The sequence below is a fragment of the Eurosta solidaginis genome, chromosome 3 (assembly GCF_040869045.1).
Source record: "Eurosta solidaginis isolate ZX-2024a chromosome 3, ASM4086904v1, whole genome shotgun sequence".
Lineage (NCBI taxonomy): Eukaryota > Metazoa > Arthropoda > Insecta > Diptera > Tephritidae > Eurosta > Eurosta solidaginis.
In genome coordinates this window covers 172,186,755-172,214,661 of record NC_090321.1, presented here as the reverse complement: position 1 = coordinate 172,214,661, position 27,907 = coordinate 172,186,755, and the positions used below count along the sequence as shown (strand labels likewise).

The following is a 27,907-nucleotide window of genomic DNA, read 5'->3' as shown; positions in this document are numbered from 1 at the left end:
CACGGACATATGTACATAAGTTTGCATACTAGGGTACTTCAAAAATAACAAGTTTTATTTTTGCTACTGAAATTATAGCATCTTTTAAATTCTAATATCTCCGTCTCAGCTATACCTCCATAATTTTTTTATAAAATATTAAAGATTTTTCTTTCGTTCTTTGCGCTGGTTTTGTATGCGTTTCTAGTTCAAAGCCGGCTTTTTTAATATTCGAAGGGTATAAAGAAAGACCCTCCTGCGCACCGTTCAAGCAACTCACTACTTCTGAATGCTTCTGACCAAATAACCACTTGGTAGCGTATGAATGATTGTTTGGTGGTGAGCTAGTCCTGGCAGGGCGACAACTAGTCAGCGTCGGATCACCCTACTCGGCGAGCACCAGTTGTGACCCCTAGCGGGTTAGGAGGCTTAGAATAAGCCGCGTGACGGATTCTGTTTCTTTATTGAATATATATACGAGCTGGACCCGTGCGCATCTTGCGCAACCAATATAAAAGTCTCTTATCAAATATCAACTGGGGAGTCGAAATGACAAAAAATTAAATTACGCATAAAGTATTCAAAACCATGAAAGCAACATTTGAAAGAAACATTTGAAAAACTGAAAAATTTATCATATCATATGTAAACCATTAAATCGGAATGCATCTAAATATATAGTAGCCTCAATTGCACAGAAACCTACGCACATGGTTCTAGCCTTAGTGTATTACCTGTGCGTTGGTGGAGCAACTGTACAGCAATCTAAAGACATCAAACTTCTGAAAGATTTCACAAAATAAGATTTAGTTTGGCGTTATACCTTCTAAGTAAGCTGGGCTAAGGTAGTTTTTCATTCAAATAAATGAATGGAAGCAACTTAAAACTACAAACAAACAAACCTTACAGCTTACGCTGCCATCTGGCGTATGGTAGCAACTGCCGGTAAGGCAGTACAAATATTCACAATAGTGCCATAGTACAAACAGATTTCTTTTTGTGCTCACAGTCGTATATTTTTAACAAATTATTTTAATAAAATATAGCTAAACAAAAGCACTACCACCAAAATTGCCCAAAGCTCGCTAATAGCCCGAATCTCCATCGTTACAACCAAAACCTTATTTATAGATTTGGATTCCAAATAAGAGCGAGAAAGGGACCCGTACATAAAAATAGCAATTAGAAATAATATATATGATATGTACATATACATATGTACTTTGTTTCAGGCCTTCTTCCAGAAGATAGCAATCGTTTACTCTGTAAGATGCATGCTTATAAATATCTATGAATACAGTTATCAATTAGATAACACATATACTTTCGTAACCCTAAACATCTGTATATATATATGAGCGTAGGAATATGTATGCGCTTACACCTTAAATCATTCAATTACATCTGTTTGGGCTTTTAACTTTCATTTAATTGCATAAGCTCTTACATTTTTATGATGGCATACAAAGGAGGGTCATAAAACGCGACTTAATCTCACGGTTATTGCGCCATAAATTATTTGCATTTTTCAATTGAGCATTTACTGTTTGAATACTAAGGTTATTCTTGTTTACCTCTAGGGCCAAAAATTATTACCAAAATGCTAATTGGTAGAGAAAATTCGAAAGAGTAACCTGCAATAAGTTTTCTGGCATGCACGGTGGCCTTGAATAAGGTTTAAATGATAAAGAAAAAAATCTTTTTTCGTTATTAAATTCTGATCTTTCCGGCATTTGCTAAGGCAGATGATCTTTAACGAGAAGCTTTTCATGGTAGAAATACACTCAAAGTGCTGAGGAGCTTATAAAAAAAAAAAAAAAAAAATAAAAAAATAAATGTAAGGCGCGATAACCTCCGAAGAGATTTTAGGCAGAGCTTATCTTCCAATTTGCGTCGTGCTCCTTTTTTAATTTTTCCTAAAAATTGGCGGGATGGGGCCTACTTGTTTTATGCCGACTCCGAACGGCATCTGCGAGGCAGATGTGTTTTCACTGAGAGCTTTTCATGGCAGAAATACATTCGGAGTTCTTGCCAAACACTGCCGAGGGTCGACCCCGCTTAGAAAAATGTTCTTCTAATTGAAAAGCCTTATTTCTAAAATTTTGATGTTGCTTTGCCCGGGGTGTGAACCCAGGGCATTCGGTGTGGTAGGGGGAGCACGCTACCATCACACCACGGTGGGCGCCAGGGGCTGAGGGGCTTGCTTAAGGCAAAAATGCCCAAAGTAGTTTGATGTTAGTTGCTCCGTCATTTCAGTCGGAGCTTTTTGGTTAGTTAGATCAGCACATTATCTCTACAAACACGGTAACCACATAGATTTTTGTCATACTTCAAACGTAAACAATTAGAAGCGAATAGTTCGACCTCATATAACTTGCCTCAGCGTGTAAGGGGGCTTAGAATACACACGCGGTATGTATGTCTGTCGTAAGCGGCGACTAAAATACTCAAGTGCTACAAAACTTATGTAGCGCAACTCTTTCAAAGGATTTACAGCGCAATTTATGGCTTCCCCAGCCCAATTGTCAACCTCACCCACCCATGTCGAAGCCTGTTTCTTTAGGAGCAGAGACTCTGGCGACCCTAAGTTCCTTATGGCACTAGACATGGTGTCACATTGAATCGTTTCCCAGCTAGTCCGGCTAATACCTTGATGGTGCTTGTTAACTAGGTCTACATACAAATGTATATACATATGGAAAGAGGTAACGCACTAAACAAAATGTAATAAGTCCTAGCATATACAGTGTTAAAATGGGTATTTTTGGCATGACCATCAGCGAATTCAAATGCATCCCACACTAATCAAACTTTCGCACTGGTTGTATATATGTACATACGATTTGTAGCACCAAAAGTTTATTGAACGATCGAATTCTATCGAAAGTAAATCAGTTAACTCTAAATGCAGTGGGAAATTCGCTTCGGTAAAACTAACTTTCTTTTGAATCATCGTCGTATATCGGCATATAGGAATGTATTTACTGCATTCTTGTAAAGTGCAAGTTGTGATTGTTGTTTTTTTCCTATATTTGAATGTGCCATCTCCAAAGCTTTACGCCAGCAACAAAAATAATGTCTGTATTGGCAAAAATTAATTAAGTCATTCTGATTTAATCGAAATAAGCCAACGAATGAGGTGAACTGACTGTTAGCGCGTGTAATGCAATAATACAACAACTATGCGATGTGATTTAATTCAGTTGCGAGTGAATGTGTTTTTATTGTTGTTGCTGTAGTAGGATGAAAATTGTGCCACACGATGACAATAATGCATTTCAAAAACATTCCAAAAAGGAGCAACCAGCCAAACCAAATACACTAACAACAAAACATTGTAAATTGCCAAACAAGCACGAAGTTGATAACAACAACTACAATAATAATAAACATAATGAAGGCAATGAAATGGAACGCGATTGCCTGTGGGGTGAAGTGAAAAGAAGTACAAGAATAAGCATTTTCAACCTAAAGCCTATTGTGAATAACGAGCGTGCTGTGGCTGATGACGTCGACACACAACCATCAGCTGCTGTGGCGGCATCAATTTTTGTCCAGTAGCAAGGAAAATGTCACGTTTTCATATAACTCGAGAGGAGCTAGAAACTATGCGCCTTGAAAGTGGCGAACAAAAAAGTGGTTGAGCCTCTATACGAGCATAACAACAATAACAAATACAAACATATACCAAAACTGTTGTAACGTGATGCTGCGGAAAATTTAAGTAGCTGCCTGCAGCTATTGAGCGTGAGAAATGTTTGTGCTTTTTTCTCTGTTCTAATTTTCTTCGTTTTCTTCGACAAGCGAACAAATCATCAGCACTGCAGCGTGTAAAAGTAATGAATTGATTTAACATGTTTTCTTTTATTTTATTTGTTTTTATTTAAAAGGAAACACTTTTTGCTCCAGTACTTCAATTACAGTGCTGCGCAGCATAATGAGGTTTGGCTCAAGTTATATTTAAGTTATCAAAAGGCTTTTCTCCCATAAATCCTATAAATATATTTGAACAGGCATATATTAGCTTCACTTGTATGTTTGAATGTATGAACTCTCCTTTGGTTATTCCAAATAAAAAAACAAAAATGTTAAGTATACGCACTGGTGCACGTGCTTTCAGATATTGAGGTTATGTTTGCGTGTAATTGGTTGGTTTTATGGGAAGACAAGATGCCTTTTATAACTTAAATTTTTGCATTTATTGTTTTTGGCACGGATCTAAAGTGGCCCAACAAAAAGATTACTAGCAGCCTACCGTATGTGCTTATCGGACGATGTCCGACGACGCGATCCATGTTTTATCCGGGAAAATCCCAGTAAATATACTCTCAAGTGAAATGGCAGATCCGAATGGCATTGGAATCGGTCGACCGTTTGGAGATGCCAAGAAAAGCGCATGGTCACGAACAATATTTAGGTGGCAAGAACGGTGGGAAGAATCGAGAAAAGGGCGCTTCATGCTAGTTCGGAATATAGCGGAGTGGTATGAGCGGAAACCCGGCGAACTAAACTACCAGCTCACACAGACATTTAGCGGGCAGGGCGGTTTCAAGGAGTATCTACATAAGCGTAGAATAGAGGAGTATCATTTATGTCCGCACTGTCCTACCGAATTGGAAAACGTAGAACATGTCATGTTTCACTGCCCTTGTTTTCACGGCGAAAGACTCTCTGTACCCAGAGTTTTTAAAGACAAGCGTTCCATTTGGAATGAGCAGACAAATAGATTGTTGGACTTCTGCGAGCAAGATGGCCTTTCTAGTTATGACGCAATTGATGCATGCTGAAAGGGAGTGCAGAGAAATGCGCATGCGAAGCAGTGGCGATTAAATCGCCTCTCCCCCGTGATGTTATGTCTAACGGCGGTACAACAGGGTGTGGACACATGAACAGGATTAGCTCGGTTTCATTGGGCCACTCGAGGGCAGTGTGCTACCCCAACGTCCAATAAAAGAGGGGGCTTAGAATATAACAGGGGAGGCATGCCTGTCGTAAGAGGCGACTAAAATACCCAAATGATTCAAGGCGTTGTGTTGCGCAACCCTTTCAAGGGGCTGCTAGCGTAATTTATAGCTGCTTAACACAATTGTCTACCTCACCTACCCGTGGCAAATCCTGTTTCTTTAGGAGTCGAGGCTCTTGCAACCCCAACCTCCATGGAACTAGGTGGTGGGAGAGGGATGGCCAGAAGATTCTATGTGGTCAGATTAATTCATTCCCGAGGTCGTCGTGCTTGTACCTTAATGGTGCTTGTTACGGAAACGTACTCTATCCGGCTACTAATATTTTAAAAAATCAAACTTTTAATGAATTATTTTTTCATATACTCAATACCTTTACAAAAAAAAAAAAAAAAATTTGAATCGCGCTCAACTACGTCGGTTTAATTTTTACATAACAAAAAAGTTAAAACAAAAATCTCAGTGAACGCATCAAAGGTGTAACCAAATTTAATCCAATTACAAAACATACATATACAAAAATATGGTAATCAATTTAATGAAGCGGAGGATGCCTTCTTGGTGGAACCAAGCTCCGCTAAAGAGCCGTTGGGGGATAGCTCAGACTTTCCATGTGTGTTCTGGCTAGAACCGAGTATATGCAGACGCAATGTTCAACACTTTCTATTTACTCCTCGTCGCTACAGCTTCGACAGAAATCATGCGTTGTGATTCCCGGATTCCCATTAGACATCGCCACGTTAATATCCCTATCAATGGATCTAGGAACTCACTTAGAGCTCGCTATACATATCTATTGGGAGGAGGTAGACCATATTCTCTTGGTTTTTTCTAGGTATGCAGCGTAGTGTCCCTGATATAAGCATTGTGGCTACCCAACGCACCTTAGTCAAACTGCTGACAATGCTGTTTTTTTCGAGTACCGGCCACCAAACCGTTATATCATAAAATAAGATGGATCTAACGTCAGCGGTGTACACTGAATGCAAAATGTGAGGTGTTAAGCTCCTCATTTTTCTAACGGCTGCTTTGGTGGGGTATATGATAGTTATGGCCTTTCTGGATCTGCTCTCGACATGTTTGTTCCAGTTTAATTTACTGTGAGAGTTCTTACCTCAGTCAATGGTCGTTTAAAAGGTGGTATTTTGTACCGTATGGTGAAAAGAACCATTTCAATCTTATTTGGAATCAGTCCCCTTCGAGGATTGCTGGGGTACACAGTAGCCCGCCTAGTGTCTGAGAATGTTTTCCAGTCAGCAGGCGGTTATTTATAACCTAATAACAAGGTGTTTAACGTTAGGTTCTATAGCAGAGAGGACGGAACACTTACTTGGGGAGTGTTACTGACGCGTGTCGTATTGTGGAAGAGTATCCTAGATATAATACGAGCTCTTTTCGGTAAAAGTTGCTTCACGAATTTCGCAATTGACAAGTCAAACCCAATGTGGGAATGAGAAGTCGACTATAGCCTGCGGATAGACATTTTTAAATGCTCCTTCTATGCCGTGAAAAATGCCAACAGTGAAGTCTTTTAAGGAAATCCTAATGCTGAAAGCGTGGAGCGCTGTTTGAGTTGGAAAGTTTTTCTATGTACATGTTGCTCGTTCGCAGGAGAAAGAACGTAAGCCTTATCGGCCTGAAATCATTAGGTTTTGTGTGTGAAGCCCGTCCTGCTTATAGGGAAGTGCTTTTTTCTGAATGTACACTCCAAATTTGACTAATAATGTGGTATTGGATTTATTTTATTGTACACCACTGCACAAGTAGAAAATTTGCTAGCCAATCGCCGAATTTAATTTGTTAGTAAAAACTTAATACCTAAATATATATGACTTTTAAAAGAAATTGTTCCTTACTTTGAATAATTTTAATTAGAAAACTTTCACACACATTAACTACATATATTTTGTACTTAAATGGTAACGAGTTCAAGTGCTGCAACAAAAAACGTGCGATATTTTGCCAAATTCAATTGACAACATTTTTCACTCAAGCGAATTACCACGAATCACGCCACTTCGTATATTTTTTACCGAGCGTGGTGAACATTTACTGGCATTCGTTTATTTGCTTTCAATGAGAAGAGCTTTTAGGATAAGTGAACACACACACAATTACACAAGCGCATTAATTTTGCCACTCAGCAGCACAAAAGACAAATTGCATTGATGGCAACAATAAGTTGTTGTTGGTTGATGGATGCATAAATTTTCACTTAAGAAAAATGAGAATGTGCAAACTGATTGGTTGATTGGTGGTTACAGATAGAGAATACTCTGTGTTGGAATATTTACAATTTCCTAAATGTTGAGTTCGTGGAGAAATGGTACACATAAAACCTTTGTTTATGTTTCACAGAGTGAGTTCCGTTCGAGAGTACACTTAATTCCTTTTTTGCACGATTGTTGTAGCAAAGGAGATATATGACCTTATATGGCCACTAAGAGATTTATTTATTAGTATTTCAAAAATGTAGCAGACACTTAAGATTATAGTACAACTAACGTAAATTAAATATTACTTATAAAATAGGTTTTTAATTTGCACTGTATAACCGATTTGGTATATGTTAAATTTCAATCCAGAATATTTGGGAAATATTTGTATTTAGACATGGTTCTATTCAAGTAACGCCATAGACTATTCTTTTAACTCCAACACGAAAAAAAAAAACAAAATTCCGAAAATTTCTGCAGGGCACATTAAAGTTAACCAGCTGAAGTAGGGAAGGACAATCTATCGTGCCAGAGACAAGATCAATAATAAATGTAACGGATAACAGCATTCTCCCATCGGATAACGATATCAAACTAATTAATCGACAACGAGCAACGTACGGACGGAATCGGTTCACTAAAGTTAAGAGAGCCTAATGCAAAACGAACAAAGAACTTTTGGACTTTCTCCAGACGATTTATATGGACAGCTGCGTATTCCAGCTTGGAATGGAAAAAGGTCGAATACAAAATCTTAAACGTATATGGGTTTGAAAAATTAGAAGAGTGCCGTTTTACGAAGGCAAGTGTTCCAAGAGAATTAGTAATTATAGTTTAAATGAGTAGTGAAACTTAGTTTACTATCAAAATACACTCCTAGATCTTTAATTTCATTAACCTCAGAAAGGCACGGATTCGCCAAAAAATAGCAAGTATCCAAAGGCTTGCCCATTTTTGAATAAGTCACTTTTAAATACTTGTTAATTTTTATGAAAAGCCTGTTCAAATCACAATAATTAAAGTATCTATTAAGTGCACTTTGAAGCGCCGATGAATCACGCGACTCTCTTATTTCAGAATATATTTTAAGATCGTCGACATATAAGAGAAATCTAGACGGATCGAAACAAAAAGGAATATCGTATAAATTAAAAATTGCTTCAAACAAATGTTTTCAAACATTTAAAGCAATAAGGGTAATCTCCGCTTAACTCATACAAATAGACAACATTGGTTAATTCGTTGTAGTTCTATAAATAGAATAAAAATAGCAACAATACCAGTTTCTTTGAAACCGCCTTACCAACAACCATAACTGTAACATATAATTACATACGAAGTATGTAGTGTGCAAAAGAATAAAATATGCAAAAAGGGCAATTGGGATAAAGTTTACAACAACTAAGGCACAACGTGCCTGAATGCGTTTATAACACTTCAACAATCGTAGGAATGCGGGTTCAAATCCCACTCCCGGGAGAAAAGGCTTTGAAGAGATTTACAAGGTATAATCGAAACAGCTGTCGCCTTGTCCGTCCTGATGTGACGTTGTTTAAATTTTTCCCAAATTATTAAAAAAAAAAAAAATATCATTAACAAACAAGATGAATAATGAAAGACCGAAGATGCTACCTTGTGGCACACTGGATGTAGCAATGAATGGATCCGAGAATTCACTATCTATAGCAACCATCCAACTCCTGTCATGTAAATATGATTTGATCCATTTAAGGATGCTGGAATGAAAACCCATAAATGCAAACGCTTTAGAAAAATCAGTATAAATCGTATCAAGCAGTAGACCATTACGAAAGCAAGAATTGCAATCCTAAGTAAAGACTGAAAGATTGGTAACTCTCGAACGTGCTGCCACAAATCCATGTGGGTTTGCACAAATAGGATGCACTCTAAAGCGAAAATCGTAAATTTACTAACAAAATGGTAGGCAACACTTTAACCACTATAAATGTGTAATATTACACATCTTTGTTTTTACAAATCTCTTGTTGAATTTTACGCAAAAAATGTGTAATACTTTAGACACTATGTGCCTATAATTATACGCACCAATTGCTTATATTTACACCCTAAGAGCGCGATTTTAAACACGAAGGGTCTAATTTTTTGTAAATGTATGCTTCTAGCGAAAAAATTGCAAGAAGCCATCGAACACTTGAATTTGTGGTAAACAGTGGTGACACGTTCAACCACGGCGTTTTTAGCAGAATGATTTTTTGAAAAATGGAGCTTATTCACCTAGTTACAATTATATTATAACGAATTTAGTGCAATTCCGCTTATTTCCAACCTTCTGCTAACGTTCGAATCACTAAACTGTTGAATAAATAATCCAATATTCAATAATGCAAAATGGCCTTTATAAAAGTACTTCACAATAACACTTCTAGTTCTCGACAGATAGCGTGCTTAAATCAAACTGATTCCATGATTGCTCGGCTTGTGCTCTTTTGTACTCTTCGATTTCCTCGTTCCATACTTCTAGGCGCTTCTAGAATTTACTTAGTTACCAGTTATAAAATTATTACTACAGATGCACATTTGTAGCTTCTCATATGCGCGTGTATATGTGAGTGATAATTGTATTGATGATTGCCTACTTTTATAAGCATCTCAGATAAGATATATGCATGTGTTTGTGCGTTCCTCTCCGCTGCGTGTACGTACATATGTGTAGACATAATGATTGATTCGTTTATGTAGATACAAGTGACTGCTTGCTTTATTGTTGTTGTGGCTTTATTTAATTAGTATCAGATTAGTGATGTGAGTATCACTTAGTGTCACTAACATTTGTCACAATATTTTAAAGATTATTCACTTTTTTCCACCACGAGGCGACAAACGCGACGATTTCACAGAAAATGAAAATTCACAGTTATGCCTGAGCCAAAATACGATAATAAGTGACCGAAATTTACACATTGTTGTGTGAAATTGCAAAGCATGTATACTTTTGCACCCTTCTTGCGTAAAACTAGGTACTTGTCGGGTGTAAATCAAAATATTACACGTTTTTTTATAGTAATGTCATACATTTTTTTATTTTCAACATGAATACGTACAAAAAATGGGCATTTTTACACCAAACATTTATTTCAACAGGAATTTACTCACATTTTAATTTTAATTTCATAAAAAAGTTTCACGTGTTTCACGTGAAAACAAAGTTTCTTTTTTACAATGCATTCAAACAGCTTGACAACAGACGACAACTTGGATATAGGCCTATAATTTAAAATATCACTTTTATTGCCACTGTTAAAAATAGGGGTACTAGACGTGCTTTTACAATCATCTATGAAGACCCCCGAAGCTAGGGACCGATTAAAAATAAGCAAGAGGGGCTTTACCAGCGAGGTGAAATTCTTTTCAAAAGTTTCCTGCAAAGCCCATCAACATCAGTCTGAGAAGAGTCTTTGACATTCTTTAAATTTTCTATGACATCAACTTCAGATAATAACAAAGATCCAAAATCAATAGAGAACACGGTTCATAATTAAGGCTAACGCGTAAAGCAGCTAGTTCGTTTGCAGCCAAGTTCTCATCTGATACATTCGTAGAAAAGAAGTTCGCAAATAGATTGCCAGCCTTACTGATTGATGAATCTGAGACATTGATTTGAAGGCAGTCGAATGGAGTGTAATAAGGAACAGCAGAAAGAACAGAGTTGCATTGCGTTAATATAGCTTCGATCTTTGTATCAGTATTACAGATAAATAAAAAAACAAAATAATTGAATATAAACTAATATTATCTCTTAATTACTGCAAATATGGTCTTACAAATGCTATATATGCCCAAATTGGCGAAAACTTAAGTCTGTTTAATATTTAACTTGAATTTTCTAATAGATTTTCATAATATGGACCTTAGGAATGTTTGTGCGTGTGTGTTTATTTTAATCGGTTGAGTTGCGCTACTTGTTGGGTTTACAAAGTTTATGGATCTCGTGCTATTCCCTCACGTTAGCTGGCACAAATATGCAAGGTTTGACTACCTTGAAGTTTCGACGAGGTTAAATGAAATATTTAGTCCCCGATAATTGACAGTTATTCCCTTTGCCGTCCCAAAACCTGTCGCTGGTATTTTAGTGAATATTACAAAAACAACAACAGAACATACCATTATCAGTTATTTGGCGATATCTCAACTATGTCATATGCTCATATGTTATCTAGTTTATGGCAACTCCAAATACTGTCCGGATACCAGAACCGAGAAAAATACTTACAAATGAGGAAATCTGCTTGATATCGGTAGCACATACGAAATGTTTTAATATAATGGAAAGTGGCTATTAGGCTGAAAAATCACTGCCAGTAAAATAACGAAGACTCTTATGTCCTCGTTTGTGAACTGTGGCTAACGTCAGCAATGAAGGTACAGGATATGGCAGAAAGAAAGGGTTACTCGAAGTGCCACTTCAGCTTACTCAGCTTAGCGAATCGCAAAGATTTTCCGCGTCTGTACAACCAAGAGGTGCGAATACAAGCGCCTATCTTTTTTGAAGCTATTTGGATCTATATAAATGCGTAACTATATATTAATCCTGCACACGGGTGGTACGCATATACCTCTCGACGCCTATTTGAAGGGACGAAACGGTGACTAAACGTGTGTTCCATATATTTCTACCCCAAAACTTGGTCAACTTGGTTTGGGGAAAATGAAAGATGAGGTATGAAGTCCGTCGTCTGCATGGTAGTTTTCTCTATTGAATAAGGGTGCAGTGGGGTTGAGGTTGACATCATTCTGATTGAACTGAGTAAACCTTCTTACAATGCTCAACTGGATGCTTAGCCTCACAAATTCTAATGGAAAGATCTCAGAAAAAACTACATTGGAGCATGCTGCATAGGAGTACTTTCTTCGACATTCAAAAACCAGTAGTAAAATGCTATCGCCATGGGCTTATTATATGACAAAGTCTAGTTTTCTTCACAGTGGCTTTTAATCAGCCTAATTAAGTTGCCATCAGCATAAAACGTTGTGAAATCTCCACTTAAGGGAATAATCGAGATAGATCTAGATCCCTCGTTGGATTATGCTAACTTTCATTCCTTAACTATTCGAATGTCTACCACACCTAGCAGCCGTCTATTAATCGACAACATATTGTAACGAATTTTGGGAAATTCCTGCTTATTTTTCACCTTCTGCTATCGTTCGAATCGCTGAACTGTCGAATAAATAACTCATATTCAGTATGGCAAAATGATCTTCATTTACAACTTTACTGTGGCAGTAATACTTCACAATTACAATTATCCCGTACTTCACTAATAGCGGGTTTAGGTAAACTGATTCATTATCGCTTGCATCGCGCGGCTTTAATACTCTCAGTTAGCTTCATTCACATATTTCTCCTAAGGTCTAGACTTTTCACGAAAATGACTTCTGGAACAGTTGTATCTCATACTTTGTTATTTAGCTATATACATCTATATCTGTAGTTTATGTTTTTCTTCTAGCTATATGCATGTGTATGTGTGAGTAACAGCTTCTGCTCTTAGTTGACGATAACGTGATGTGTGATTGTTTCTCTTTATTCGCTCTTATCTGCTGTCTACATTTGTGTATGTGAAATAATCTCTTCGCTTCAAGCTGCTGGTTATGTGTGTGGAATATTCTTCGTTGTCTTCTATGTATGTGTGTAAATGGCTTACTGTCGTTGTGTATATTTAAAAACAGCATAGTGATGTTAGAAATGCTAACATTCGCCAAAATATCATAAAACTAGTGGATTGACAGTAATTTGTGTACTATTGGGCTCATCAACCTTCTATTAAGGCTTTACTTTATACATGCTAGAAAGCCCATACTTGCGAGAACTTTATTTTCGAACAAATTCGAAAAGCCGTAAGCTCTTATACATTTTTTTTCGACTTAAAATGTGTTGCCTTTCCAATTGCATGTAAGGTAATTGTAAAGAATTTTAGAATTTAAATTAAAAAACTTAAAGTTCCTTTCAACGGCATGGCAGCCTGCCCTCGAAACGAAAGCATGTTTTAGTAATTACAGAAACCAATGAGCCATGTAAAATGAGCTACTCACATTTTAAATAATAAAAAAAGAATGCAAAATAAGATTGACTAAAATGCATAAATTTATTATATAAATACTTGTGGTTAGGGATGAAGCGCAAAAAAGTACTCGTGCGAGCTACTCCTGAATATGTATATACCCGGCAGCGACAGTGACGCCAAGCACCAGTTTCGCCCTACAGGTTTAATGACTCTATCCGAACTGGTGCTATTTGGATGCAGAGCGGCACAGATGGTAGGGACACACTAGTACCATCACCGTTTCAGTTTCAGCTATATACATTTAAATAAATTAATCAAAGACAGCGACTATTTCAGAAACACCTAAGACTAAATCAGTTAAAAACGTGTTAAAAAGGTCTGCAAATAGAACAGAATTTGAACTATTACCGTATCTTAATCAAATAGTTCAGCGCTTGTTCGGAACTTGTGTGAATCGTCGCAGGCTATGCACATACTTAAACAGTAGGAGATGTAAATGTGTCTACAAAATTTTAATAAAACCACTAGAAAGTTCACTTCAGTTTTCAAAAACGTTTCTTTTCAGCAAAGTCTTCAACCATGCAGTTGAGTGTTGATATGCATGTAGACAGTTTAGTCTCGGACATTTCTTTTAATGCTTTTGAAAAACAAAAGAGGTGTCAAATGGCTTGATGAGCGAGGCAATGTTGAAGTTCACTTCAGAGAAATAGTCTAGAAATCAAAAGGCTTTGTCATCGATAATACCTCACTCTAAGTATGGGATGGGTGGAATTAATAACAGATGACAAATATGGATCAGAGGGCAAATTATACAGGGGATCCAATTTGAGATCTCTAGGGCTACAAACTAAGAATTGTTTAAAACCTGATTCTCGCCGATATTTACACACCTGGTAAGTTGGGTTCTAAGTGATCGGACTATATTCCAATATAGATCTAGTTGGTAACCATCTCTACAATACGCAAGTTAAATTGAGGATACTTTGCAACGGGCCTCATGTATGTAACAGATTTCTAAAACTACTGCCTTAAAGGTAATGAGCACATTGTGTTAATAAAAACCAACCAATTACACGCAAACATATCCATACCACCTATAAAGACGGGTACCCTTGCGATTAAGTAACATGTTTTTTTTTTTTATTATTTGGTTGTAATAAGGGGAGTTACATACATGCATACAAATATACAAGTGAAGCTACTATAGGCATATTAGAATGAGTCCGTACGAAAAGTCGAAAATGAAAATGTCGAAACAGAAATGTCGGAATTTAAAATTTTTTTGAAATATCAAAATCATATTTTGCAAAAAAAAAGATCGAAAAAGTATTTTGCCGGATTAAAAGCGCCGAAAAATTTGTCAAAATGTCGGAAACGCCGAAAAAAAATTTGCAGGTCTGGTGGGTCCGGTACGATATGTTGAAAATTAAAGTTTAAAAACATGAAATGTCGATAATAAAAATTTATAAAACCGAAAAACCCGAAAACTAAATGTCAAGAAAAAAATCGAAATAATGTATTTAATGTTTAACACATTTCGTACCAGACCCATTTTAGAAACTAAAGTATTAGAGTAGAAAATTATTTGATAATCTTGCAACGCAAAGATCACAAAACTTATTTAAAATGTATGGAATCTGCTTCCCTAATTTATATTCATACATATGCATGTGAAAACAAAAAACGCATGCACGTACATATATATATGTGTTAAGAGTCAAGTGAACGCAAAACGAAAGGAACAGTCAGAATGTCGTTGCAGTTACGAGTCATTAGTCAATGACTCTTACTGAAGAGGAACGAAGTAATATGGCTTTGAAGGAGCCACCAAGATCGTTCTAGCCTATTTTGCTTGACTAGGTGAGTACAGAGTAATCAAAAGTGCATAACAACATAGCTATAAAAGAAAAGGGTTTAAATGCACTTACCTACTAAGTTGTTGAAGTTTATTTTCATTTATATAGTAAACACAGTCCTACCTACAAGTCAAACAGCTGAGCAAAAAATAGGTAAAGACTTTTACAAAGTCAAACGTGCGTATGTGTGTGACATTATGGCTTATGCTTGTAAGTAGGTATGAACTGAAGTGCATAAAAATTAATGTAAACGCATATGAACATACGCTCATATATCAAATATACACAACATCCGTCTTAAGGAACCGCAGTGCAGTTTTGTAAATAAATATGAAAAAAGTAAGTTGGTATAACAAGGAATAAGTGAAGTCTTCAGATTGCACAAAAAGCAATGCGTCTAAATAGAAAAGCTAGCAAGGTTCTGTCAGTAGTAACAAAAGTTTCTTAAGACAACTTCAGTTTAGAAGCGGTTTAAAGAATCCTTCATCAACCTGAGTAGTTCAGGTGAATATAATATGCACATACATAACTCGCAGTACATGAATATTGCGTGCCTTAAATATGGTTACAAAAAGTATTTTTAGCAGCTCCTTGAACATTTTATGTCACATCACTCATATGCATTCAACACATGATATTCAGTCAAAAAATATTGTTTTGAGATTTCAGCTGCAGCAACTCGTTAAAGCTGTTTTCCTGTATGCTACATATTAATTTGAAATGAGTACAAATACAGTAGTGGTAATATAAAGGAAACAAAAATTCAAGCCTTAGGATTAGTGAAAGTAGGAACTTGAACTTGAAGTAGGCACTTCACACACTATTCAGTATATCTCTTAAGACACTCTACCTTATCTATTTAAAGACGAATCACTCCATTTAAATATTTCTTCGTTGCAATATTACTTTCTTTGAAATATTTATTATTTAAGTTCTGTATTAAAAGAAAACTGTGATTCCTTTCTAGAATAATCAAAATTGTCTAAACAAAAACTACATTAAAAAACAAAAGTTTGTTGTGTGTTCGATGTGAACCAAGCGTTGAAACCAGAGCTGTGCAGTAATGAATATTCTTGGCAAAATAATTAAAAACTTAATTCTCAAGTACAACTACTTTTTACTGGTACTTGGTAATGAATACATCTTTTTTCAATTTCTGATCAATTATTTCGAATACTTTCAATATTCGCTAATATCTGGTAAACTAAAAGACACAAAGCAATTAGGGTAATGGAAATCTGATGATTCTGAGATGTGGAAATCAGAAAATATAATGATTTTCAAAGTGGCATATTTCACTTTATTTTCTTAGTTTAAAAATAAAAATTTGCATTGAATTAAAACCGAACTTTGCCGCTTTACAGATACATATTAAGTAACTATTGGGAATCGAACACTCCAAGTACTCGGGCATTTATTCTTCACATTCCAAGAGTTGGCATAAGAGTTTTATGAAAGCAATACTGCAGTACCAAGGGACGGAAAAAAAAGACCCTTAAAAAATGTTTTTAAAAACTTGCACGACTCTTGGACTATTAAGAGGTGATGGCCGAGACTTTCCTGCTTTTTTCAAGTGATCATCGAACCCTCGCTTAATATTGAATTTCCCAGGACTGTGCCTTTTCTCAGCTTTGAGAAAATAAGTCACACGAAATCGCTAAATTTGGCAACCACAAGATCACCTTAATGCCTATTGCAGTACCTAGAGACTCTAAACATTCTTTCTATTACAGAAATGCAACCTGATGTGCAAGAAATAGGTTTTAGAAACACTTTTCCAATTTTTCATAAGGCCTCTTGACCTGGTACTGACCGCCGTGAATGTCCGCTACTCAGCTGTCTGATCATAAAATTCTTGGTTTGTATTATGTTTGCTCAATCTGTACCAACGCTCAGGTTTTCTGAAACAGTTTCATTTTACCTCTAATTTGGCACACAGACCGAGCCCAGACCGTTCAGGTCCCGGAAAAATTGAAAAGTATAGCGACGCGAATTGGAGGAGAAGCTCAGAGTTACATCACGTCTAGTATTTATTCATTTTGAAATATAACTTCGCTACTATTTAACAAAAACAATATATGAGTTTGTTCTTTTTATTTAACGATTAATAAGTTTTTTCCTATACAAATTCAAAAAAAAATCATGTAAATGATAGCAAATGAAAATGCGTGGATTGAATATCAAGTACCATTAAAATGTACTTTTACTTAGCAATAGTGATAATTGTACTTCATTCTACCAGCTCTGGTTGAAACACACACTCAGCGAGAGCATTCCATCAATAAATTCATGGTGAATTAGATAAAATGGTGAAAAAGGCCATCTTATGGCAAGGTTGGTTTTGATTTCGACATCGCATACATATTTATGCAACAAAACCGATTAAAGCCCTATACATACTTTGAAACTTACTCTTTTGTTAGAACTTTTAGACAAAAGTAATCTTCTTTCAGATACTTATATATGTATACATATATTTGCGTACTTGGAAAAGTTAAATTCTTCAAGATTTTTTATGCTAATTTGTAAAAACAAAATTTATTTTATGGCCTCCGACTCCACTCAGTTGATTTTATTAAAATTTCTAAGATAGCTGCATAGACACCGAAAAAGTAGACTGTGGACCGATCAATTTAAAGAACTACTTTAGGCTTAGACACCTAGGACACAATGTTTAGGCTAATGGATTAGAGACCGATCTATGCGAAAATATGTTCGTATACAATTCGCCTTCATTTATGTATATATCGCAAGCTTTCCTTAAGGGAGCGGATTGTTAGAAATTTGTATATGGGACGCCAAAGAGAGTGAAAAGCGTTGAAAAGGAAAGGAGAGGATATAGAGTGAGAGTAAGTATGAAGACGGAGGAAGAGACTAGGGCAGAGAAAGAGACGGAGAGGCAGAAAAAGCCGCAGTGAAAAAGTGAAGGTGGATCGATGAGGAGGAAATGTAAGAGGGCGAAGAGAGAGAGAGAGGTTATAGATAGAAATACACTTAGAAGTTATACAGATAAACTAAAACTAGGGCTGAACAACGTATGCCGGCTCTAGCATACCCATTTTTGGTACTTGTTTAACTGCTGCTACTACTACTTTTTGAAGCGGAGTATAACAAATTACTATGTTATGAGCTTTTGCCGATATGGTATGGATCGGATATTAATCTAGTAAGGTCGGCTACTAGAGCCTTCAGTTAGTACTTCCCCTTTAGGAGAATGATTTTTTACTGTGTGAAGTCCACCTGGCGCTCTTTATATCCTGGCAGAGCGTGATTAAAAGTTTTAACTCACATCTAGGTCTTTCATTAGCACATCCTAGAAATTAATCCATTTACAGGCACTTCCTCTTTATTCATATTACTTAAGTAGCCTATAAAAAGAACTTTTAGAATACATATATTCCCAATTCGTATGTGAGTAAGTTCATTGGATACTTCTTAGAAGTACAAACTTTTTATTGAACTTTTCTCACAATGCATATCTTTTGAGGTAATCACCAATTTAGCCAACACTGTTCCGCTCGCTTTTATTTACACCAACCTCAATATGAGAGATGTTTGCTCTAAAGACCTTTATAGTTGTTTTTATTGTTGCACTTCCGTTGTTCACCATGGCTAGCTTGTTGAGATTAATGATGAAAAATATGCGACCTCAGTGATCCTTTTCAACTTACACACACAACACGTACCTTCACGTCCAACAACAAGAAAAAACAAGTAAGGACGGGACTGTCTTCGGCTGTGCCGAAGACTTCATACCTTTCATGAATGGGGCTGAACAATAATCTTATCCCGTTCGTAATCTCCAAATAATCGGATGTATAAGATAAGAAATATATAGTGAACAGATGTACATACCTAAATTATTTTTAAGATAAATATAAAATAAAAAATGGCAAAAAACCTCTTATCTGAACGATCGGTTGCATGGGATATATACTATATATAGCTCCGATCAATGTGATTTTTTCAGAAAATCTTCTATGATATATTAGAATATATATCACCGAGTTTCACGTTAATACTTTCTAAATTGCGGCAGGAATGACCAAAATCGTCTTATCTGAACGATCGGTTGTATGGGAGATATATGTTATAGTGGTCCGATCCTACCGGATCCGAGAAATGTCTAATATAATACAAAAATACAAACTTGTGCCAAATTTCATTGAGATATCTCAAAATTTGAGGGACTAATTTGCGTTCAAACAGACAGACGGATATGGCTATATCAACTCAGTTCTTCGCCCTGATCAATTCGGTATACTTAATGGTGAGTCTATCTTCTATACTTCTCAACGTTACAAACATCGGACCAAAGTTAATATACCATTTCATTTTCATGAAAGGTATAATAAAACAAAAAAAGTAAATGCCGACAGCCTATTGCAAAATAGTGTAAAAGAAACACGCGCAAGATATTTTTTTAGCTGAAGCCTTCTGCATCTTGCCACAAGTACCTACTCATAGCGCATTTCATTATGTTTACTTTTGATTTTAAGCTCAATTTTTTTGCAGCACCTAGGAAAGGTGTGCGAATGTTGTTTGTGTATCGTGGGTGACTGCAAACAAAACCTTTGAATAGCCCTTTATTAAATGCGTCTATAGCAGTGAAATTGCGCTTCAGGGAATAAGTAAAATGAAATGCGTAAGTAAATATTTTCACATACATTTGTATGTATGTGTGTATGTACATATGTGCACTCATACGTGAGTTTTTAGTATGTAATAATCCACATGCTTGTTTTCTTATTAACACTACATAAACAGTCGACGTTGTATCCTTCTTAACGGAGTCATAGCTCGGCAGTTGAGAATATAGAAAATGTAATACAAAAGCACAACAGCTGCATGCAAAAAAAAAAAATAATAATAATAATAGGTGCGGAAAGCACAAAAAAAATTTAAGGAGAAACAACGTCAAAGAAAAGTGCAAAGGGGCTGTAGTCATGCACTGTTGTGTTTTCCGCAAGTTTGTTGGTTGCCTACTAGTAGGAAAAAGTGGATGATACAAATATGAAGATGGTATAATTTATTAAATAGAAACCTCAAACACTACGGACTCATTCAGTCTATGTGAGGTCCACACGGACCGGCCAGCTCAACTAAACCTCAAACTCAAGGTGTGTGTAAATATGATGAGGATAAAGATATGTGTAGATGAAGATAGAGATAAGGATAAAGATAAAGATACAAATGAAGAAAATATTAAGATGAAGATAACGACAAAGATTAACTAAGATTTGACTAAGATTAAGATTAAATTAAAGATAAAGAGGAGGATAGAGATAAAAATAAAGATTAAGATAAGGTATAGATAAAAATGGATATAAATATAAAGATATAGATAAAGTTAGGATTAATACTAAGATTAAGATTGGGATTAAAGTTTAGACTAAGATTAAGATTAATATAAGGATTAAGATTAAGATTAGGATAAAGGTTAAGATAAAGATAAAAATGAAGATAAAGATGAGGATAAAGATAAAGATAACAAGTAACACATTTTGGTCGATATCTCGAAAACGCCTTCACATATACAACTATGGGCCACTCCCTTTAAACCCCTCATTAATACCTTTAATTTGATACCCATATCACACAAACACTTTATAGAGTCACCCCTGGTCCACCTTTATGGCGACATCTCGAAAAGGCGTAAACCTATAGAACCACTTACTTACTTAATTGGCGCTTAACCGTCTAAACGGTTATGGCCGTCCAACAAGGCGCGCCAGTTGCTCCTTCACTCCGCCAACCGGCGCCAATTGGTCACACCAAGGGAGTTTAAATCGTTTTCCACCTGGTCCTTCCAACGGAGAGGGGGCTGCCTCCGCTTCCATAGCTGGGTTCCGATAGAAACACTTTCTTGGCCGGAGCATAATCATTCATTCGCATAACATGGCCTAGCCAGCGCAGCCGCTGCGTTTTAATTCGCTGGACTATGTTGATGTCTGCGTATAACTCGTACAGCTCATCATTAAATCTTCTTCGGTACTCACCATCGGCAATGCGTAGAGGTCCCTAAATCTTTCGAAGAACTTTTCTCTCGAACACTCCCAAAGCCGCTTCATCTGCTGTTGTCATGGTCCATGCTTCTGCCCCATATAGCAGGACGGGTACGATATGTGACTTGTAGAGTATGATTTTCTTTCGCCGAGAGAGGACTTTACTTTTCCATTGCCTACCTAGTCCAAAGTAGCATTTCTTGGCAAGATTGATTCTTCGCTGGATTTCAGTGCTGATGTTGTTGCCAAGTGTTGTTGCCAAGGCGCATGTGCGCTGCCTCTTTTCTCGATGACAGCAGGAACTTCTTTTTATCCTCATTCACCATCAAACCCATCTTTACCGCTTCTTTTTGCAGTTTGGAGTAAGCAGAAGGTAAAGATTAGGATATAGATAAAGATGGAGATAAAGATAAAGGTTAGGATTAAAATAAGGATAAAGATACAAGTTCAGGTAAAGGTACAGATTCATATAAACATAAAGATAAGGAAAAGGATTAAGATAAATATAAAGATACGAAAGCTTTGATGTCTTAAGTATGTCCTCCTTACTGGGTATGTTTCTTTGAGCTGCATATATTGTCCTGCCACCAGAATATAGCACTTTCGTTAATACATCTGAAAATAAACATAATGCGAGTGCCTAAGTAAGTAAAGTAAGCTCAGAGTAACGTAGTTGAACTTATATAGGCATTAATTCGTGCTGTTCCCGTCATTTAAGGGTCCTAACGCATTCTATTTACTTTACCGTCTCGTGCAACGTGTGTTTTTGTTGTTACTTATCTTCAATATGGTCCCCGCTTTTCATAAATAGCACTTGTTGACCTTTTGCGCGCGCTTTTCTGCGTTCATTTTTTTGTTGCTCAACGTTCGCGTACACTTTGAATGATTTGAATTTCTTGTGCAATATTTCAATTTTATATTACGTATTACTCCTTACTTTTACAATTATTTTACTTCACGCTTCAGGTTTTCTATATATGTATGTATGTGAGTTAGTAGATAGAATAGGGTATGCCTTTGAAGATTCTTTATATTGTACATATATTTGTTTTCGACATTCTACCATACATATGCACATATGTACTTTAATTTAAAGCATTTTGTTGGCCTCCCTGCGCTTCGTTGCAGACTTTATGTATTTTTGGTATGCCACTGAAGGCGTTAACAATGTGATACTGGGTTGGGTTCTTGTGGCAAGTTTTGATTGGGAACTTAATTTTTTAAATGACAAACTAATGTGGGTGTTATTTCAATTCAAGTTTCTTTTGTTTACTACTTTTGTGAATCAGCAACGAAACTGAAAGTGATTTGAGTTCCATTGTGTCTTACCTACAAACATTTTTCCGTAATTTCGTTTTTAAAGCATACAGACCAAGAGATTTATGTCATGGAGAGATAGCATTACCTAATACCGATTAACCTATCACTTGACGTAAACCGAACTCGACCTCCATTTCATGGAATTTCAAACTTTTATCTGTTAAATTGGAAGAAAATCGATGATAGAAATTTCATTATATTTTAATTTTCGGCTCAAAAAATTACCTCACAGTTTTCATCAAAACATTACTTGCTTGTATGTATCTGAGCTCTCTATATTATTTGAGTTTCTCTGAAGTTATTAATTGTGTAAAATTTCATAAGAAAATAAACGTTAGTAGTTGACGAAATGCACATTTAATCTGTAAATTCAATGTCAAACATGTATTTTAAACTGAATTTTCTGATCTATCAATTTGTATAGATTTAAATACAAATATACATACGTAGGTACATTTCGAACTTTACGTAGTTGAATAAATTTTTACGCATGAATAACGACACATAATGTCACCCTGATTGATTTACAGTTGAATACATTGTGTGATACAAACACGATATTGAAATGTCCCTTATTAATTAAGTTATTAATTGAAGAAGGTTACTCGTTCATCTATAATTAAGCTATTTTTAAAATACGCGTACACGCATTCAGACACAAAGCATTTGAGTTAATAAATAATTGCTAGATTTTTCAAGTGAATGGAAGATTGATTTATGTTAAGAGCCGTATTGACCGAAAGACAGATTGTCAGAAGGATGACATTTATAAAGGTGTAGTGCGATAAATAGATCGTCCTAGAAAACTTTTTGAAAGAATATTGTGACGAATATTAGCATCACTAAGCTGATACTTAGCAGTCACTCGTATATACGTAAAAAAAATCAATCATCATTTATACACATATGTACATACAAGGCAACGAAGAGATACTCACAAACACATGTAGTCATCAGCCGAAGTTGGTTCTCACACATGCACACGCATATATGTAGCTCAATTACCAAGCAGGAGATACAGCAGAGGGCGAAACGTCTAGACTTTAGTAGAAATGTGCGAATGAGGTGACGGAGAGTATAAAAGCAGCCCAAGCTGAGAATTCAGTAATCAGTTTTGATTTAAGCACGCTATTGGTTGTGAAGTATAAGTGTTATTGTGAAGTACTCTCAAAGCAGTATAATAAAGACTATTTTGCATTATTGAAAATTTGGCGTTATTTATTCAACAGTTTAGCGGTTCGAACGTTAGCAAAGGGTTTGGAATAAGCGGAATTCTCAAAATTTTCTGTATATCATAGACTAAATAAATAAATACATAAATACATAAATGCATATCTAGTGCTTACAGAAGTAGAGTTTCTCTGCATCCAACATGACGAAGAAAAATACTTGGGCGATTTACCTCCGAGGAGATTTACGCCAAACATCTCCTCAAATTTGCGCCGTGCTTCTATTTAATGTTTCCTCCAAATTGGCGGGATGAGACCTACATGTATGGGCCCACACCGAACGTCATCTGTAAGGCAGATGAATTTTGTCGAGATGCCCAGCCGCTTATAGTCTAAGAATCCATGACTTCCAGAGCTTCGTAACTTGATAAAAGCTGAAATTTCATCAGCGCCTACGTAATGAATTAGACAAATTGTTTACCTGCGACCACATAAAAACAACAGGTATGATAAAAAATACCGCATTGCAATCGAAAAAAAAGTCGCAGCCTACAGTGTGGCCACTACCCCGAGTTGAAAAGCGAAGCGAGACGCCTTTACAGGAAGAAAAAAGCCGAGGCAGAACGGAGTGAGTAGGAGGAGATTGAACTGCTAACTACCAGGAATACCATCAGCAAATTTAAGCAAAAAAGTCTGGACAGACGGAAACTATTAACTCCCGCGCAAACTCCTGTAAGAACCGCGGACTTATCACCGATATCTTAGATTATGGAGAGATCACTTCTCTGCCCTCTTAAATGGATACAGCGATGTCCGACCGAGGGCTCATGAGCCTAAGCCCGTAGTTGAATGATGAATAAGCGTACTTTGCCAATTCCACAAGAAGGAAGTTCCTGCAAACTGCGCCAATTATCGCGGAATTGGCCTATTATGCCCTGTCAAGCGTATTGTGCAAAAAATTAAATCCTAGTGTGAATCGGCTGACCGTACATATATATATATAAATACAGAGGTCTGCAGTATGATACATTCTTTAGTTACACGACACTGCTAATTTAATGAAGCTACTGTGCGAGATGATTGAGTGCGTCCAAAAGGCTGTACAGCCACGCTGCAATACACTACAACTTTAGAGGTAATGAGTGCTTTTTCTATGATTAAGTTTGCCAATACTAGCGATTATGTTGAATATGTGATTAAGGTTACACTCCATGAGGACAAGAGGTCGAAAAAATCATCCTCAAAGAAAAACGCCTTCACGTGTCAACCTCATCCTTTAATAAGGACGTTTAGTGGCCAACCTCACAAAAAAGTGACTTTGTAAAACAACATGAATATATGAGAATAGTAGTAAATCGTAATTTAACATATGTAGTTGGCTCTGGGAGGAGCATACATCTATATCATTTCTCAGTCAAAATTTTGAATTTGATGGACCATACGATTTTAGACAAACATTTAGGAAAGCTCATTGAGCAAATTTCCCTTATGAAAATATTTATGTTGCCTCTTCCTCTATTTCGGATAACCCACTATATTTTCACAGCACAAAAATTCAAAGTAAACACTGTGACGAATATTAGTATCAGTAAGCGATACTACCCTCACTAAGCCGATACTAAGCAGTATGTACATAAACAAATCAATCAGCATCTACACACATACATACAGAGAGATACTCAGAAACGCATGATCATCAGCATCATCAGCGCAGTAGTACTCACATATACACACGCATATGGATACAAATTACAAATATACGTGTATATAGCTGGTAAACAAGCATCAGGTTCACGAAATTATTAGACCTTAGGAGAAATGGGTGAACGTGGAAACCGAAGTGTATAAAATCTGCACAATCTGAGGCATAACTGATCAGTTTGATTTAAGCACGCTATGAGTTGCGAAGTGAAGTTTAATTGCGAAGTTTTCTTAAAGTAGTCTAATAAAGGCTATTTTGTAATACAAAATATTGGAGTGTTATATTCAACAGTTTAGCGATACGAATGTAAGCAGAAGATTGAAAATAAGCGGAATTTTCCCCAAAATTCGTTACAACACCATATATCTCTCGTTTTTTCGTAGATCATCTATCAACATTGAAAATTTTTCGGAAAAGCGAAGAGAACTAACTTGCGTCTTACGTACAAATAAAATAATTTAAAAAAAATGTTCAAGTTAAACGGTTTTATTGAAAACAATACTTACATGAAATAATAATAATACTAAGAGCTAGAAAATAATTAGGTAGGTCCTAGGTACTAGTCATCACACTCCTCATCAATCTAGGGCGTTGATCAGACAATTAAATAAAAGTGTTGGGCGCGTGAAATTTCTAAAAATGTGAGGCGTAGCATTACCTGATTAAGCTTCAGTTGGTCTTATATATGACTATCAATAGAAATTTGACGCGTCCAACGCTTCTATTTAATTGTCTGACCAACGCCCTAGATTGACGAGGAGTGTGACGACTTGTACCTAGGACCTACCTAATTATTTTCTAGCTCTTAGTATTATTATTATTTCATGTAAGTATTGTTTTCAATAAAACTGTTTAACTTAACTTTTTTTTTTTAATTATTTTGTTTTCAAGTTTTTAGTCTTTATTTAATTGCATATTATTTCTCATTCTATTTAGTTCATTTAGTGACTAATTATTAAAAGGACTCTTTCCTGACAATTTATGACAATCTAAGTTCTCAGTACATAATACTTCCAAAGATTTTATTCGACTCTGCGCCACGTATGCTTGTCCCTCCTCCAACTCCAAAATGTTTTGATGTCACTTCTACCGGACTGTATGTAATATTTGTTCCATATATGAGCCAAATCGGACATCATAGGTCGCTTTCTATTCATGTATGTATTATGTGTTCCAAATATGGACCAAATCGGACCACAAACTCGATTTTTTTGAATATCTCGATCTTTGCGTCACCTAGCGGCGATTTTTTTCACAGGTCGCTTTCTATTCTTGTATGTATTATGTGTTTTTTCTCATTATTGCATTGTCATTGGGTTCTGAACTATATTCCAAGTTTCAAGCTTATAGCTTATCGGGAAATTACTTAAATTTTAATTACAAAATTCGTTCACAACACCGTGCAGCCGTGCAGCCTGTCAAGACAAACTAAATAAAACCGTTAAAAATCAAGTACATGATAAACTTACTTACTTACTTAATTGGCGCTTAACCGTCTAAACGGTTATGGCCGTCCAACAAGGCGCGCCAGTCGCTCCTTCGCTCCGCCAACCGGCGCCAATTGGTCACACCAAGGGAGTTTAAATCGTTTTCCACCTGGTCCTTCCAACGGAGTGGGGGCCGCCCTCTACCTCTGCTTCCATAGGCGGGTTCCGATAGAAACACTTTCTTGGCCGGATCATCATCCTTCATTCGCATAACATGGCCTAGCCAGCGCAGCCGCTGCGTTTTAATTCGCTGGACTATGTTGATGTCTGCGTATAGCTCGTACAGCTCATCATTAAATCTTCTTCGGTACTCGCCATCGCCAACGCGTATAGGTCCATAAATCTTTCGAAGAACTTTTCACTCGAACAACACTCCCAAAGCCGCTTCATCTGCTGTTGTCATGGTCCATGCTTCTGCCCCATATAGCAGGACGGGTACGATAAGTGACTTGTAGAGTATGATTTTCGTTCGCCGAGAGAGGACTTTACTTTTCAATTGCCTACCTATTTCAAAGTAGCATTTATTGGCAAGATTGATTCTTCGCTGGATTTCAGTGCTGATGTTGTTGCTAGTGTTGGTGCTGGTTCCCAAATAAACGAAGTCTTTTACTATTTCGAAATTATGGCTGCCAACAGTAGCGTGGTTGCCAAGGCGCATATGCGCTGACTCTTTGCTCGATGACAGTAGGTACTTCGTTTTGTCCTCATTCACCATCAAACCCATCTTTACCGCTTCTTTTTCCAGTTTGGAGTAAGCAGAACTAACAGCGCGGGTGTTTAGGCCGATGATATCAATGTCATCAGCATATGCCAGTAATTGCACACTTTTATAGTATATTGTTCCAGTGCGGTTAAGTTCTGCAGCTAGTATAATTTTCTCCAGCATCAAATTAAAAAAAATCGCACAATAGGGGGTCACCCTGTCTGAAACCTCGTTTAGTTTCGAACGGCTCGGAGAGGTTCTTCCCAATTCTGACTGAGCTGATGGTGTTGCTCAACGTCATTTTGCACAGCCGTATAAGTTTTGCGGGGAAACCAAATTCAGACATAGCGGCATATAGGCAGCTCCTTTTCGTGCTGTCGAAGGCGGCTTTAAAGTCGACGAAGAGGTGATGTGTGTCGATTCTCTTTTCATGGGTTTTTTCCAAGATTTGGCGCATTGTGA

General features: G+C 36.5%; 1 protein-coding gene across 3 annotated transcripts in view; it reads right to left on the bottom strand.

Annotated features, from left to right (window-relative positions):
• sano (serrano) overlaps window positions 1–27,907 on the bottom strand; it is an 821,182-nt gene that overhangs the window by 36,706 nt on the left and 756,569 nt on the right. The window lies entirely within an intron of this gene.